The following is a 16,448-nucleotide window of genomic DNA, read 5'->3' as shown; positions in this document are numbered from 1 at the left end:
TCACTATCAACTTCAACTGGATTACCTGACTATGGAGCATTGTCCAGCAAGAACCCTCCAGCACAAACTTCGCAAACCAATTTTGACATGTTTGATCAGTCACAGCATCTTCTCCCAAACATTGCCCAAATCTTGTTTTGCATTTCAGTTGTGTTTTTACATTTCTTGAAATAATAAAGCTTAATATGCTGAAAATGTTGCATATTTTCTTCCCTCTTCAATATTAAAATGACTACACAAAAGTTCACTTTGATAAGTGGTTTTTAATGCACGCTAATACAACTGTCACAATAAAATCTCACTAAATTTTGTGAATAGAGTTAAAGGCAACTAAGCCCTACTAGAGTCATCTTATGGGAAAAGACAAACGAACTTTTTGGCCAACAAAATATATTGTAGAGACAAAAAAACAAAGTGCTGAACTATGTTCTTCTTATGCATAGTGGGCCTGGAGTATGAGCACAGACCTGTGCCCTGTGCTCCAGACTTCTAAGTGGTGCCAAAGGTCAGGCATAGAAGCATTTTCAGAGGTGGACTGGAACCAAGAAAGGTCTGCTGGGTGGGTCTGGAAATAGATTCTTGCAAAGTCACAGGAAAAGCATTTCAGGGACTCATGTGTGTAGGTGTATTTGAGCAATAGTGTCAAGATTTATTTTTTGGAAGGGTGTGTAGGGCATAGATGTCCCTGGTCCAGCTTCCACAATACCTCATCCATGACCTGGTGGCTCAGCTCTGTCTCTCCGGGGAGGAAGTCCAGCCTCTGGGGCTGCAGCCTGCACTGGTCCTCACTAAGCCCAGCAGGAAGGCCAGCACTCAGAAATGCTTTGCTGTTTCTCTGGCATAGGCATCTGAAGCTTCAGTAGTCTGGCTTTTAGCTTCTGTTCCTCTCCAGCCCACTTTTGGCTGTGCTTCAGACCCTACAGCTGCCACACCCAGGATTGCATGCCTGCCATGGAGAGAAAATGCTGCGCAAATGCCTCCGGCCTTTGTTAAGTTTCGATGATATTTCCTTGGGTTTGGGAAGGGGTAAGTTTTCTTTCAAACTACCAATCTTCTTCCTAATATTTCATGGGTTTGTGCTGCGCCCTCCCCCATCCAATTCTTTTCCTGGATCTTCTGGGGTCTGTGCCCTTATTTTATGCAATCCTTCTTCATGATTTTCTCCGGCTAGACTGATCCCTTATACTGTCACCATTTAGACTCTGACTGGGCATGCTTCATAGGTTTGCCTTATCATCTGGTTTCTACTGCACATGTTTCAGCAGAGGAATCCCCTCCTCACTGGGTCATCCTTCCCCGGGTAAAGCCAGTCTTTTCTACGTGCCTGAGGATTAAGTTCCTTTGCGGGGAATGTGGCTGTCTCTTGGAGTGTCTCTGAAGCTGCCTCTTCTTAGTTAATTTAGCTTAATTAGATCTGGCTCCCTTCTTTTTCATTAATATCTAACTAACTACCTACTATAACAGAAGGGTTAATGTGCTTTTCATCACATCGTCTTCTGAACTGTTAGAAATTTTACTTTCAGCATGTATGACTGTAATAAAAACAAACCAATATGGGGTCCTGGGCTGCTGAGAGGAATCTGCTTGGGGACAGTGGCCTGCTTCCCTTCCACTGTGACTGGACACAGTGGCATGGCTATGCTTTTTGATTCCACCCCTACATTTAAAGCTGATTGAACCAGTAATAGACACTTGATTCTACATAATCCAATGAGATTCTCTCCTCTAAAGAGTTTGTAATTGAGACTAAAAGAGAACAACTTGTAAATGTGAAATCATTATTTAACTGAGCTGTATAACTGAGTGATAGCAGCTATTTTATTTCCTGTGCATAAAAAGAAGCCCTCTAACTGAGAGGATGAAAAGGAAATGCCTAGTCTGTGTGCACTGTATGGACATCAAAGGAAAAAGAGAATTCTTGGGATTCTCCAGAAGAAATAGTGTGTACAAGAGCCCTGAGGCCAGGGGTTACAGCATTTTTAAGAAGCAGTACTCATTGGGCTTAGCAAAGTGTGCACTGAGGAGAGATGTGGAGGTGTAGTGAATGGTGAGAGGGAGTGAATAGTGCAGTCATAAGTTTCTGAGTCCTGTAAATTAGATAAAATCTTGTTGCTTCCCCTGAGTGAGGAAGAAACCGCTATATGATTTTAATCTGACTTTCCGCTTCACTAGGATCACCTTGGTTTAGAAGAAGCAAAGGCAGTTAGAGCCTGGTTGCAGTAATCTAGTAGAAAATGTTAGTTTCTTATGTCAGAGCAGTAGGATGACATTTCCACTAAACTGAAAAGGAGAGGAATGTGAGAAATGGAGACAGGGGGAAAAGTATCAGATTTTCAGGTGTGCACAGGGAAGTTAAGTTTGCAATGCCTATAGGAAATGCAAGTGGAGAGGTCAATAAAGCAGTTAGATAAAGCAGCCTAGAGGTCAAGGGAGAGGTACACAATGGAGATGCAAATATGGGAATCATCAGTGTATAGGAGGCATTTCAAGCCCTGAGACTGGGTGAGTCTAGTTCGAAGTGAGTAAGCAACAGAAGAGAGAGTCAAGGGCTAAGATCAAAGGCAGTGCAGGGCTTGGAAAGTAGGAGGTAGGTAGGAGCCAGAAAAGGAGTTTCAAAGAGGGATCAGATAGTCTAGAGGAAGGGAAGGGGAGGGAAGGGAAGGAGGCAACTGGAGGGGTAAGGAAGGGAAAGGAGGGGAGATGATAGCAAAGTGAGGAAGAAGGAGGAATGCAAGGGAGGGGAAGGGAAGGAAAGGAAGAGGAAGGGAAGAGGTGAGAAGGGAGAGAAGGGAAGGAAAAGCAAGGCAAGGGTAGGAGAGTGCAGGGTCAAGAAAGCTAGGGAAAGAGTATAGGGGAGAGGAGGGAAGGAACAGAAAAATAAAATATAAAAAAAAAAAAACAAAAACAAAAAAATCCTATAGGTGCAACAGAAAATGGAGGCAACAGAAAAAAGAACTGGTGAACTTGAAGATAAAACAATGAATATTACTCAACATGTACAACAGGAAGGATTAAAAAAATAGACAAACTGTCTTAGGGCCCTGTGGATAATAACAAAATGTTCAATATTCATATCATCACAATCTCTAGGAAAAAGAGAAAATAAGGTTGAAGTATGTTTGAAGTAATAATGGTGAAAACATCCCAAATTTCCTGAAATGCACAAACAGCATGAAGGAACTGAGGAAATCCTTCTACTATTTCTTATAGCTACATGTTAATTTAAATTTATTTCAGTAAAAACATTAAAATGAAAAAATTTGATTCCTAAATTTTAGTGGTGATATCAGCAAGATGGCAGAATAAAACTTTTATACCATCATTCTTCTAACATCTGGGAGTCCAGTGGAAAAGTTCCAGCCCATCATTAAAAAAAATATCTGGGGCAGAAGTATCAAGAGGCTCTAAGGATCACCAAAGATCTAAGATTTAAATGATTATTATGCACACACAAAAGAACCTATGCAGATGACTGCTTGGTGCTGGGAGTAACTCAGCAAAAGTGTTATGTCGTGGCCACAGTTGACTGGCACCATAAAAGAAGAATCAGGAATATCCCTGGAGTTTCCATCATGTACATTTCTAACCATAGGTACAACATTGAGTGGATGCCAGATGATTATGGATCCCCTTGTTCTAATAGCGAAATGACACAGTTCCTCTGCTTTCCTTCAGCTAACTTTCTCTGTTGCCAATTCTAGTGTTGCTCCACTCACCCATTTACTCTGCTATGGGCTGAGTATGGTTAAAATGCACTTATTTTTTAATGTTGTTTTGAAAATGAAAAAAAAATCTGAGATAAATTGAAGAGGATAAGAAAAACATTTTTACTTTACCCACAACACCCCTCCCCAAAGCTAGCACAACTTAGTGCCCAGAAAAACCCCTTGACCTATAAATTCTCCCTTGTGGAACTTGAGAACATAGTAATTGAGTGCCCGGCATTCCCAGCCATGTGGGATGCTGCTCAAGAAGCCCATTTCTTTCCTATCCCACTCAGAATACTAAAGTTATCAGCCTGGCTGGGGGGTGGGGATAGCCTGGTAATAAGGAATAGAGGTGGGGTTGAATAGCAACAAAGGCTGAGGATTTATCAAAAGGTCAGGCATCATACTAACTGCTTTATAGACCACAACAGGCAGCCCACCCATGAGTTGCTTGGGATGCCTTGATTTCAAAACTCCCCAACTGGCTCATAAGTACCCAAAAGCTCTGAACAGCTACCCATACCTGTGGCCAAATGCCTGGGCATGCCTCTATGAACAGCAAGTGAGAGATTATGCAGGCAGCTCCTGAGTGTGCACAGAAAACTGACCCGACTCTGCTGGATTAGGAGGAGAGGCAAAAGCTTGAACATTTAAGGGCACAACCCTAGGAAAAAACAAACAAAGATTTTAGAACCTGGATTGGCTTTGTAGGATCAACAAAAAATATACAATTTTAATAATTTCCCCTTAAGAAGGAAGACAGAGCACATCCATTGAAGAGTTCCGAGAGAGCCTCAGAACCTCTAGCAAGTGATAGTAAAGGTGTTTCTCTCTCAAAACCACTTAGGAAAGCCTAGAGGAGATGACTACTTCTTTAACTGTGAAGACAACAATGCAAAATTTCAAGGAGTGCTAAAAAAATGAGGAATCATAATACTCCCAACAAAACAAAATAATTTTCTAGTATCTGACAACAAAAAAATGGAGGTTTATGAACTTCCTGACAAAGAATTTTAAAAAATAATTCTTTTAAGAAAGCTCAGCACAGTAAAAAAGAACACAAATGTGCAACTAAATAAAATTAGGTAAATAATACATAAACAAAATAAGAGTTTCCACAGAGAGATAGAAGTCATAAAAAGGTAGCAAATTCTAAAACTAAAGAATACCATGAATGATGTGAAAAGAGCAGACTTGACCAATCAGAAGAAAGATACTGTGAACTATAGAGCAGTCATTTAAAACTGCAGGAAAAGCAGAGCAGAAAAAAAGATTTGAAAAAGAATGAGGAAGCCTTATGGGTTCAGAGGAACCATCAAAAGAACTAATACAGGTTTTCCTCAGACATAGTGAGGTTTCCATTCCAGACAATCACAGAAAAAAGTAAATATTATAATAGAGTGATTCATAAAATTTTTTTGGTTTCCCAGAGCATATAAAAGTTATGTTTACATTATACTATACCGTAGTATAGTCTATTAATATACAATAGAATCATGTGTTAAAAAAAGTGCAAGCACTTTAATAAAAAAAAACTTTATTGCAAAAAATAAAAACAAAGACAAAAAAACGTAAACTTCATTTGAACCTTCAATGATTTGTAATCTTTTTTCTAGTGGAGAGTCTCATCTCAGTGTAGATGGCTGCTGACTGATCAGGTTTGTAGCAAATTTTGAAAATAAGACAGCAATACATTTGTCACATCTATTGATTCTTTCATTAACAATTTCTCTGCAGTTTGTGATGCTGTTTGATAGAATTTTAACAACAGTAGATCTTTCAAAATTGGAGTCATATCTCTCAACTGGTGATAAGAAGCATTTGATGAAATTCAACACTTGATTTTTTTAATATTATTAAATAGAAAAATAAAGATACATCCTAAATTTTATAAAGGAAATATTTTTAAAACTATAGTTATCTTATACCTACTGGTGACAGATGAACTGCAGCCCCCTAGGATCAAAAACAAGGCAAGGATGTCTACTCTCACCACCTTCATTCAACATGGTATTAAAAGCTCCAGTCAGTGTAATGAGACAAGGAAAAGAAATGATCATATAATTTAGAAAAGAAGAAATACTAATGCTACTATTTTCAGAGGACACTATAGCCTATGTAGAAAATCCAAAAGAATCTGCAAAAACTACAAACTCTTAGAACTAATAAGCCTGTTCAAAATCATAGGATACTAGTAAACATACAAAAATCAAATTTACCTTTATAAAAGTATATACAATCAACAAACACATAGATAGCAAAATTAAAATGCAATACCATTTCCAATTGGTGGTAAAGATAAGTGTAATTTTAACATTATGGGTACTGAACCTGTAGGGTAACACACTAAACCAATCAAATTCTGTCTAAATAAATGGTGAGACAAACTTTGTTTCATGGATTATAAGAAAGAACATAACAAAAATGTCATTTTTTTCCGTAAATTGACATACAGATGTTGCTCAATTCCTATCAAAAATTCCACAAGATTTGTTGTTGAAATACATCAAATTATTCTAAAATTTATATAAAAAATGGAATAGATATAATAGCTAAAACCATACTTAAAAATATGAAAATAAATGTGGAAGTATCAGTCAACCTTAATTCAAGACATCTACAGTAACTTACACAATATGTACCAGTGGAGGGAAAAACACATAGATGCATAGAAGAGAACAGAAGGCCCAAAAAGAGACAAAAAATGCTCAACTCCATTGTCACAAATTTCAAAACAGTTCAATTGAGGATGAATAGGCTCTTCAACACATGGCATTCGGAGACAAGAAAATGAACCTTGATCTATACTTAATATCATATATAAAAACAAAATATCATATAGAAAAACAAAATAAAAAAAATAGATTCGACTCTCACACATCTCAACGGGTGAGAAGTGCGGTGGAGACTCGAGAGGGTGGGCTGGGTACCCACAGGCACTAGCACCAGAAGGACATTGAAATGCCCAGTTAGCTTCCCCCGAGAAGAACAGGGTCTGAATCATAAACAGGGACCCCTAAACTACTGCAGCTAAAATGAAGAAAATACAGACAAAACGCAACCCCAAAAAGCTTAGGGGAGCTTTCTGCCAGAGACAGGTGGCTGGGGATGCAAAGAGACATTTAAAGGGCCAATGCAAAAATTGCCCTGGCAGCCACCCTCCTTGATCTCTGGGTAGAGGCGGCAGCAGGGTGGGCTGGTGCCTGGGAAAAGACTGGTGAGGAAAACTTTGTGAAGAGAACTGAGACGGTGGCCGGTGGAGCCCGGGTGATAACGCACCTCCCACTCTGCAGCTACCATCTCGCTCAGGCATAAGGGAATCAATTAACCTGCCATTTCTGCGCTCCGCACATAGTTTGTACACGTGTGAGCTGCGGGGCTGAGTGCAGACTGGATGGGAGAGCCTTGAGGAGAGAGTGGAGATGGAGGCGTTGGGGAAAGAACGGGAGGAGGACCTGGGGAGTCCCGACTCCCTCCCCATTCAGTAGTCTCCATTGTGGGCTGGAAAGGCACGCCCCCCAAAGAGGCAGAAGAGGGGAGCACAGGAACCAGACTGCCTGCGATTGAAACGCGGGCCGCACAGGGTCACAAAACTGCCCAGAGACCCCTGAGGAGAGACTAGAAACGGAGGCGTTGGGGAAAGAATGGGAGGAGGAACCGGGGAGTCCTGACTCCTTCTCCTTGCCGTAGTCTCCATCGCGCGGGAAGAGGACACACCCTCAAAGAGCCAAAAGCTGAAAAGCACACATAGATACCCCAAAAACACCCAGTGCAGGCGTGCACACTTGCGCCCAGTGACCAAGCAAGTGTTGGCGATCGTGTGCGTGACCCCCGCGGGCTGGCGAATGCCTGCACCGGCCGGCAAGGCCTCCCACAGATTGGCACCAATACAGCCTGCGAAGGAGTGCGCAGAGAGGCAAGGGTAGGCATAAATTAACCCGCCTGCCCAGGATTGCGGAGCGGCCCACAAAATTAGTAGAGCTGGCCAGAATCCCTGGAGGAGAGACCGGAGACAGGATAAACCGGAGAGTCCTGGAGCTGACTTCCTCCCGTTTCCGTAGTCCCCATTTGGGGAGGGCAAGCAAAGCACCCAAAGAGCCAAAATCGGGGAAAACACACAATAGAAGTCCTTAAACTGACCAGTGCTGCGGAGCTCGCCTACCAGGGGGGCCACATGAGTACACAAGGTCGCGAATAAGCCCCCTGGTCTGGGGCAAGTACATGTGAGCCCAGGCAGGTGGGGGATCCTGCCGCGCCAGGAGCGCGCTCAAAGAGCCCACGAGAGAGTGCAAATAGATCCCAAAAATTAGCCCAGCCCTCATAGAAGGGGTCACAGAGCTGCCCCAAGCAGGCGTCAGACAGTAGACTCCTGGAAGGCTCAAACAAAAAACCCAAGACCTATAGGGTCAACAACTGACATCATCAGAGGCAGGCCCAGAAAGAAAAGTAAAGGACAAAAATACTTAACAGACTCTCACAAAAATGGGAAGAAAAAGAAGTTCCCCCTAAAGGAGTGGAAAAGGGGACTCCCCACAGAGAGACCTAAATGAAATAGAGGCAAGGGAACTATCAGATACTGAATTCAATACAATGGTTGTAAGGAAGCTCAATGAGCTCAGCCAGCTCAAAGAGAACTATGAGAAACTGCAGAGAAACTATCAGGATCTTACAGCAATCTATATCAGCCTGGAAAAGGACATAGAAACTATCACGAAGACACAAGAGGATATGAAGAACACCATTTCTGAATTGAAGAACACAGTAGAAGGAATCCAAAGCAGGCTGGATGAAGCCGAGGATCGAATCAGTGAGATGGAGGACAAGGTAGAAAGAAGCTCCCAGAAAGAACAAGAAATGGAAAAATGGCTCAAAAAGAATGAAGAGGCATTTAGGGAAATGCAGGACAACCTGAAACGCAATAATATCCGTATAATAGGGATACCAGAAGGAGAAGAAGAGGAGCAAGGGATAGAGAACCTCCTCGAAAAAGTAATGATGGAAAATTTCCCTAATATGAGGGAGAAACACTCTCATGGATCCAGGAGGCACAGAGGACCCTACTGAAGAGGGACTCAAAGTGGTCCACTCCAAGACACATCATCATTAAAATGGCAACTATCAAAGACAAAGAGAGAATCCTCAAGGCAGCAAGGGAGAAGGAGTAAGTAGCATACAAGGGGGCCCCGATACGCCTAGGAGCTGACTTCTCCACAGAAACACTACAAGCCAGAAGGGAATGGCAACAAATATTCCAAGCCATGAAAAGCAAGGGCTTACAGCCAAGGCTGCTCTACCCAGCTAGGCTCTCCATTAAAATAGAAGGAGAAATACGCAGTTTCCCAGACAAAAGAAAGCTAAAAGAATACATCTCTACCAAACCAGCACTCCAAGATATGCTAAGGGGACTGGTTTAAGCAGATGAAGGAAAAGAATGAGAGAGAGAGGAACACAGGTACAAAGAGAAAAGATGAGTAAGTTTCTATCAGTAATATCTCTCAATGTGAATGGACTCAATGCCCCAATCAAAAGACACAGGGTAGCTGAATGGATAAGAAAACATGACCCACACATATGCTGCCTACAAGAGACCCACCTCAAAGCAAGAGACCTACACAGATTGAAAGGAAAGGGATGGAAAAAAATATTCCAAGCTAATGGGCATGAGAAAAAGGCCGGGTTGCCATACTTGTATCAGACAAAGTAGATTTCAAAACAAAGGCCAGAAAGAGAGACCCAGAGGGGCACTTTATAATACTTAAAGGAAGAATCTATCAAGAAGACATCAACATCATTAACTTATATGCTCCCAATATAGGAGCCCCCAAGTTTATAAGGAAATTGTTGGATGACTTCAAAAAAGATATAAACAGCAACACACTGATAATATGGTATTTCAACACCACACTGTCAAAAATGGACAGATCTTCCAAACAAAACATTAATAAACATATTGTGGTGCTGAATTACACACTGAATCAAAGAGACTTAACTGACATATATAGAACCTTACATCCCAAAGGAGAAAAATACACATTCTTTTCAAATGCTCATGGCAGTTTTTCAAAGATAGACCACATGATAGGACACAAAGCAAACCTCAGCAAATTCAGGAAAATTGAAATAATACCAAACTTTTTCTCAGACCACAAGGCCTTGAAACTGGAAATCAACCTCAAAGAGAAACTTCAATAACTTCCAAATTCATGGGGACTGAACAGTAGACTATTAAACAATGAATGGGTCAATAATGAGATAAGAGAAGAAATCAAAAAACTTCTGGAAACAAATGAAAATGAACAGACAACAGTCCAAAACCTATGGGACACAGCAAAGGCTGTCCTGAGAGGGAAGTTCATAGCAATACAGGCTTCCCTAAAAAAGAGAGAAACATTTCAAATAAAAGACCTAACACTACAACTTCAAGAACTGGAGAAACAACAACAAATAAATCCCAGAGCAAGGAGAAGGACAGAAATAGTCAAGATGAGAGCAGAACTGAATGACATAGAGACAAAAAGAACAATTCAGAGGATCAACCATTCCAGAAGCTGGTTCTTTGAAAAGATAAAATAAAATTAACAAGCCTTTAAGCAGACTCATCAAGAAAAAAAGGGAGAGGACCCAAATTAATAATATCAGAAATGAAAGAGGAGACATAACAACTGATACCACAGAAATACAAAGGATCGTCAGAAACTATTATGAACAATGATATGCCAAGAAATTTGAATATCTTGATGAAATGGAAAAATTTTTTAAAAAGTATAGTCTTCCAACACTGAAGGAGGAAGAAACAGAAAGCTTGAACAGACCGATAACAGCTGAGGAAATTCAAGCAGTCATCAAGAAACTCCCGGCACACAAAAGCCCAGGGCCGGACAGTTTCACAGGAGCATTTTCCAAAACATTTAAGGAAGAGCTAACCCCTGTCCTTCTCAGACTATTCCAAAAAATCCAAGACGAGGGAAGAGTCCCAGACTCTTTCTATGAGGACAGCATCACCTTGATCCCAAAACCAGATAAAGACCCTACAAAGAAAGAAAACTACAGGCCAATTTCGCTGATGAACATAGAGGTTAAAATCCTCAACAAAATATTGGCAAACCGCATCCAGCAATACATTCAAAAGATTATCCACCATGATCAAGTGGGATTCATCCCAGGCATGCAGGGATGGTTCAATATACGCAAATCAGTAAACGTGATACATCACATAAATAAAAGAAAAGACAAAAACCACATGATCATCTCGATAGATGCAGAAAAAGCATTCGATAAGGTATAGCACCCATTTATGATCAAAACACTCAGCAAAGTGGGAATAAATGGGGCATTCCTCAACGTAATAAAGGCCATATATGAAAAACCTACAGCCAGTATCATACTCAACAGGCAAAAACTGAAAGCTTTCCCACTAAGATCGGGAACACGACAAGGATGTCCGCTCTCATCGCTTCTTTTCAACATCATATTGGAAGTCCTAGCCACAACGGTCAGACAACAGAAAGAGATAAAAGGCATCCAAATAGGAAAGGAGGAAGTAAAGCTATCATTGTTTGCAGATGACATGATAGTGTACATAGAGAACCCTGTAGACTCTACCAAAAAACTCCTCAACCTAAGAAGTAAATTTGGCAAAACAGCAGGATACAAAGTCAACATTCAGAAATCAAAGGGATTTTTGTACACCAGCAATGCAATAGAAGAAGAAGAAATCAGAAAAAAAATGCCTTTCAATATAGCGAGAAGAAAAATAAAGTACCTAGGCATAAATTAAACCAAACACATAAAAGACCTGTACACAGAAAACTATACAACATTGAAGAAAGAAATTAAGGAAGACACAAATAAATGGAAGCATAGACCGTGCTCATGGATTGAAAGAATTAATATCATCAAAATGTCCATACTACCCAAAGCAATTTATAGATTCAACACAATCCCTATTAATATACCAATGACATATTTCACAAAAATAGAACAGACATTTCAAAAATTTATATGGAACCATAAACGACCCCGAATAGCCGCAGCAATTTTGAGAAAGAAAAACAAAGTAGGAGTGATCATAATACCGGACATCAAACTCTACTACAAAGCCACTATACTCAAAACAATCTGGTACTGGCACAAGAACAGACCCATAGACCAGTGGAATAGAATAGAAGCCCCGAAATATGCCCAGGTCTCTATGGGCATCTAATATTTGACAAAGGGGGCAGAAACATAAAATGGAGCCATAATAGCCTCTTCAAGAAATGGTGTTGGGAGAGCTGGATGGCCACATGCAAAAAATTTAAATTGGGTCATCAGCTGACGCCATACACAAAAATAAACTCAAGATGGATAAAAGACTTAAATATAAGTCGCAACATCATCAAAGTCTTAGAGGAGGACATTGGCAGGAAACTCTCAGATATCCCACGCAGCAATTTTTTCACTGATATGTCTCCTAAAGCAAGGGACGTAAAGGAAAGAATAAACAAGTGGGACCTCATCAAAATAAGAAGCTTCTGCACGGCTAAAGAAAACATCAGCAAAATGAAAAGGGAGCCAATCCTATGGGAAAATATATTCGCTAATGATACATCAGATAGAGGTTTGATCTCCAAGATATATAAAGAACTCACTCGACTCCACTCCAAGAAGACAAATGATCCAATCAAAAAATGGGCAAAGTAGCTGGACAGACGCTTTTCCAAGGAGGAGATACAGAGAGCCCAGAGGCATTTGAAAGGATGCTCAGCATCACTAGCCATCAGCGAAATGCAGATCAAAACCACCATGAGGTACCACCTCACACCGGTCAGAATGGCCATCATAAACAGATCAACAAACAACAGGTGCTGGCGAGGCTGTGGAGAAAAGGGAACCCTAGTCCACTGTTGGTGGGAATGCAGACTGGTGCAGGCACTGTGGAAAGCAGTGTGGAATTTCCTCAAAAACCTGATAATGGAACTGCCTTTTAATCCAGTGATACCCCTGCTAGGACTATACCCTAAGAACACCAAAAGGCCAATACAAAAGAACCTATGCACCCCAATGTTCATCCAGTACAATTTACAATAGCCAAGTGTTGGAAGCAACCTTAATGCCCATCAGTAGATGATTGGATCAAAAAGTGATGGTCCATATACACAATGGAATACTATACAGCAGAAAGAAAAAAAGAACTACTAAACTTCGCGACAGTATGGATGGAACTGGAGAGCATTATGCTAAGCGAGTAAAGCCTGGGGCGAAAGACAAATACCATATGATCTCACCTATAAGTGGAACCTAACCAACAATACAAAGATGCAAGGAAAATAAGACCAACAACACTGAAAGGAAAAGAAATCAACAGAGAGAAGAGGGAAGGAGGAAGAGGGGGGTGGGGACAAGGAAGAGAAGGGGAAAGTCAAGGAACATATAGCAAGGACTTATGGACAAAACCAAAGGGGAAGAGCTGAGGGAGGAAAGAAGGAAGGAGGCAATGGAAAGTGGTGGGGGGTTGGGAGAGACAAATGTATTTGAAAAAATAAATTAAAATAAAATTTAAAAAATAAAAAAATAAAAACTAAATAAAAATAAATTAAAAAATAAATGATATACTTAATATCATAGAAAAACAAAAAATAAATAAAATTTAAATATAAAATATAGAATTATGAACCTTATAGAAAAATAAGACAAAACTCTTCAGGAATTAAAGCTAGACAAAGAATTCTCAAACTTTTCACCATAAGCTCAATCCATAAAAGGAAATGTTAGTAAATTAGAAACTGACAAAATTTAAAACTTCTGCTCTGTGAAAACCTCTGTTAAGAAAATAAAAAATGAGTTCCCTATTTGGAGAAAAGATTTTCCAACAACATATCTGACAGAGCACTAATATCTTGAATATATTACTATCTTTCAAAATTCAACTGTAGAAATAGAAACAACCCAATCAGGAAAAAATAACAAAATACATTTAATTAAAGATCATATACAAATGGAAAATAAGAACATGAAAATGTGACCTTTCATTCACCTTTAGGAAATGCAAAGTAAAATCATGAGAACCTTGGCTGGTGTGGCTCAAGTGGTTGGAGGTTCATCCCATAGACCAAAAGTTCATGGATTTGATTCCCAGGTAGAGCACATACCCGGGTTGCAGGTTCAATCCCTGGTGGGGCCATGTACCCTGGTCAGGATGCATACAAGAAGGCAACCAATGTTTCTCTTTCACATTGATGTTTCTGTCTTTCTCTTTTTCTCTCCCTTCCACTCTATCTTAAAACAATGAAAAAATGTCCTCAGGTGAAGATAAAAAATAAAATAAAATCATAATATATCATTACACACATACCAAAATGTTTAGAACAAATAGTGACAAAAACAAATGTCAGTGATAGTTTGAGAAAATAAGATAACTTATACATTATTGAAGAGAGTATAAAATGGTAAAGCCACTTTGTAAGACATTTTGAACCCAGGGATTGTGCTCCTGACCATTTACCCCAGAGAAAGAAAACCTTACATTGTAGACGCTTCACTTGTAATAAACAAAAACTGGAAACAACCCAAAGAAAGACCAATGATTTCAACATGTGAATAATTAAATAAACTTTAGTATATTTATGTCATGGGAGACTAATCAGCAAAAAATAAATAAATAAATAAACAGATTATTGATTTAGGCAATAACTTGGATGAACTTACAGAGAATTATGCTGTTAGTAAAAAAAATGTCAAAAGGTAACATAATGCATGCTTTATTAATATTTTTGAAATAACCAAATTATAAAATAGGAAACAGATTAATGGCTGCCAGGGTGAAGGATGGGGTTGGAGATAGTCAGAAGTTGTGGCAGAAAGAAAATTGCTGTGACTGTAATAGGGCAATATGAAGGTCTCTTGTGGTACTAGAACTCTTCTGTATCTTTCCTGTGTTAATGTCACCATCTTGTTTGTTCTATTGCACTACAGTCTTGGAAGATGTTGCCATTTAGAGAACACAGATAAAGGATAAATGTTATTTCTCTTTATTTCCTTTTTTATTTTTATTTTTTACTTACCTTTCAGGTAAGAAGTAAGAGAGCACTTATTTGCATACAATGCACATCAATTAAACAACAATATCTTCTACAACAATTATCAGAAATCCATTTTTTTCCAGAAAACCTGTATTTTTTCAGGATATATTGGAATGAACACCTTGTAAAATATATGATGATCTGACCACTATGTTTTTACGCCTGAAACTAATAGAAATAAATGTTACTTCTTTGTACTATGTCTTACAATTACATAGCAAAAGACAATTATGTCAAAATAGAAATTTTGATTATAAACAATTCATAAGGAGTAAACAAAAATATAAAGAAGTAGACAGACATAGATCATTTTTTTCCAGAAAGTAAATGCTTCAAATACAATACATTTTTATTTATAAAAATAAAGTATTAATATTCTTCAATAGTTTTCTGTTGAACGTATGCTAGAACAACCTTCATTTTCTGTAGCTGACTACTCTTAAAACGTCATTGGGTCTTCACTCTCTGTTGGATGAGAATTGGACAGTGACAGAAAAGAGAACAATGTTTCAGAAAAGCAGAAATCAGAGTGAGGCAGTGGTGCTGGTCTCAGAGAGAGAGAAACATCAACATGGCTCTATTCCTGGCCCACTCCTCAAAAGGTCATTTGTGTAGGACTTTCATTAGATTTTCTTTTGCACATTATTTTATTACATGGATCTATGAAGACTATATCCCTTAAGCACTTCTCTGACAATGAACAATGATAAAGGGAGGTGAAAGCCCTGGCAGGGAACCGGGATGAGGGGAGAACTCTGGAGATCACCCTGGAGGCCCTGAACGCCAGCATCCTGGAGAAGGCCTAGCTTCCTGCAGAAAGCATGGAAGCTCTAGCCACTGCCCTTGGCCCATGGCACCAGCTCTGGTGATTATTCACATGGAAAACCTTGCTAATTCCATTTTTAAGATAATAAAACTGGATATTATGACCCAGAGCACTATTGGAAATAATGAGCAAAAATGGAAGTGTGGTTATAAATAGCTTTAATTACTGAAAACTATCAAGTAGTGGTGAGCAAAGCAAGGCCAGCTGCACAAAGGACAGAACATCTGGTAGTGGGGAAAATGGAAAAGGTACCCCAATGACCAAGGATATAGAGTTCAGCATTAACAATTGTAAAAGTCACTGTAAAGTACTTGAAATTACCAAAGATGCTGATGATGAAGAGTTGAAAAAAGCTTATAGAAAGCTTGATTAGAGTTTAATCCAGATAAAGCCATGCCTCTGGAGCAACAGATGCTTTTAAAAAGATTGGAAATGCTTATGCTGTTTTAAGCAATCAAAAAAAAAAGATATAACCTCATAGACAATGCAGAACAAGCATGGGTTTGATATAGTCCCATTGGTATGTATTTTTTTCTTTTGTTTCCCTTGCCTGGGGAGGTACATCCAACAACATATTGCTATGAACAATGTCTGAAATTTTCTGTTTTCTTCTATGATTTTTATGGTTTCAGGTCTAACATTTAAGTCATCAATCCATTTTGAATTTATTCTTGTGTGTGGTGTAAAAAGCATCAAACTAAAAAGTACCTGCACAGCAAAGAAAAACATCAATAAAAAAAAAAAGACAACCCACAAAACAGGAAAACATTGTCACCCATACATTTGATAAGGGGTTAATAACCAAAATTTAAAAAGAAAGTACAAAACTCAACACCAAAAAACAAGTAACAATTA

At 39.3% G+C, this 16,448-nt stretch overlaps 1 pseudogene; it reads left to right on the top strand.

Moving 5' to 3' along the window:
- Positions 1 to 16,448, top strand: part of LOC129088182 (dnaJ homolog subfamily B member 14-like) — a 35,309-nt pseudogene that overhangs the window by 16,839 nt on the left and 2,022 nt on the right.

Source organism: Pteronotus mesoamericanus, unplaced genomic scaffold (assembly GCF_021234165.1).
Source record: "Pteronotus mesoamericanus isolate MK-2021 breed Mesoamerican mustached bat unplaced genomic scaffold, CSHL_Meso_final scaffold_54, whole genome shotgun sequence".
Classification (NCBI taxonomy): domain Eukaryota; kingdom Metazoa; phylum Chordata; class Mammalia; order Chiroptera; family Mormoopidae; genus Pteronotus; species Pteronotus mesoamericanus.
The sequence above is the reverse complement of the archived record's forward strand: the minus strand, read 5'-3'. Positions and strand labels throughout refer to the sequence as shown.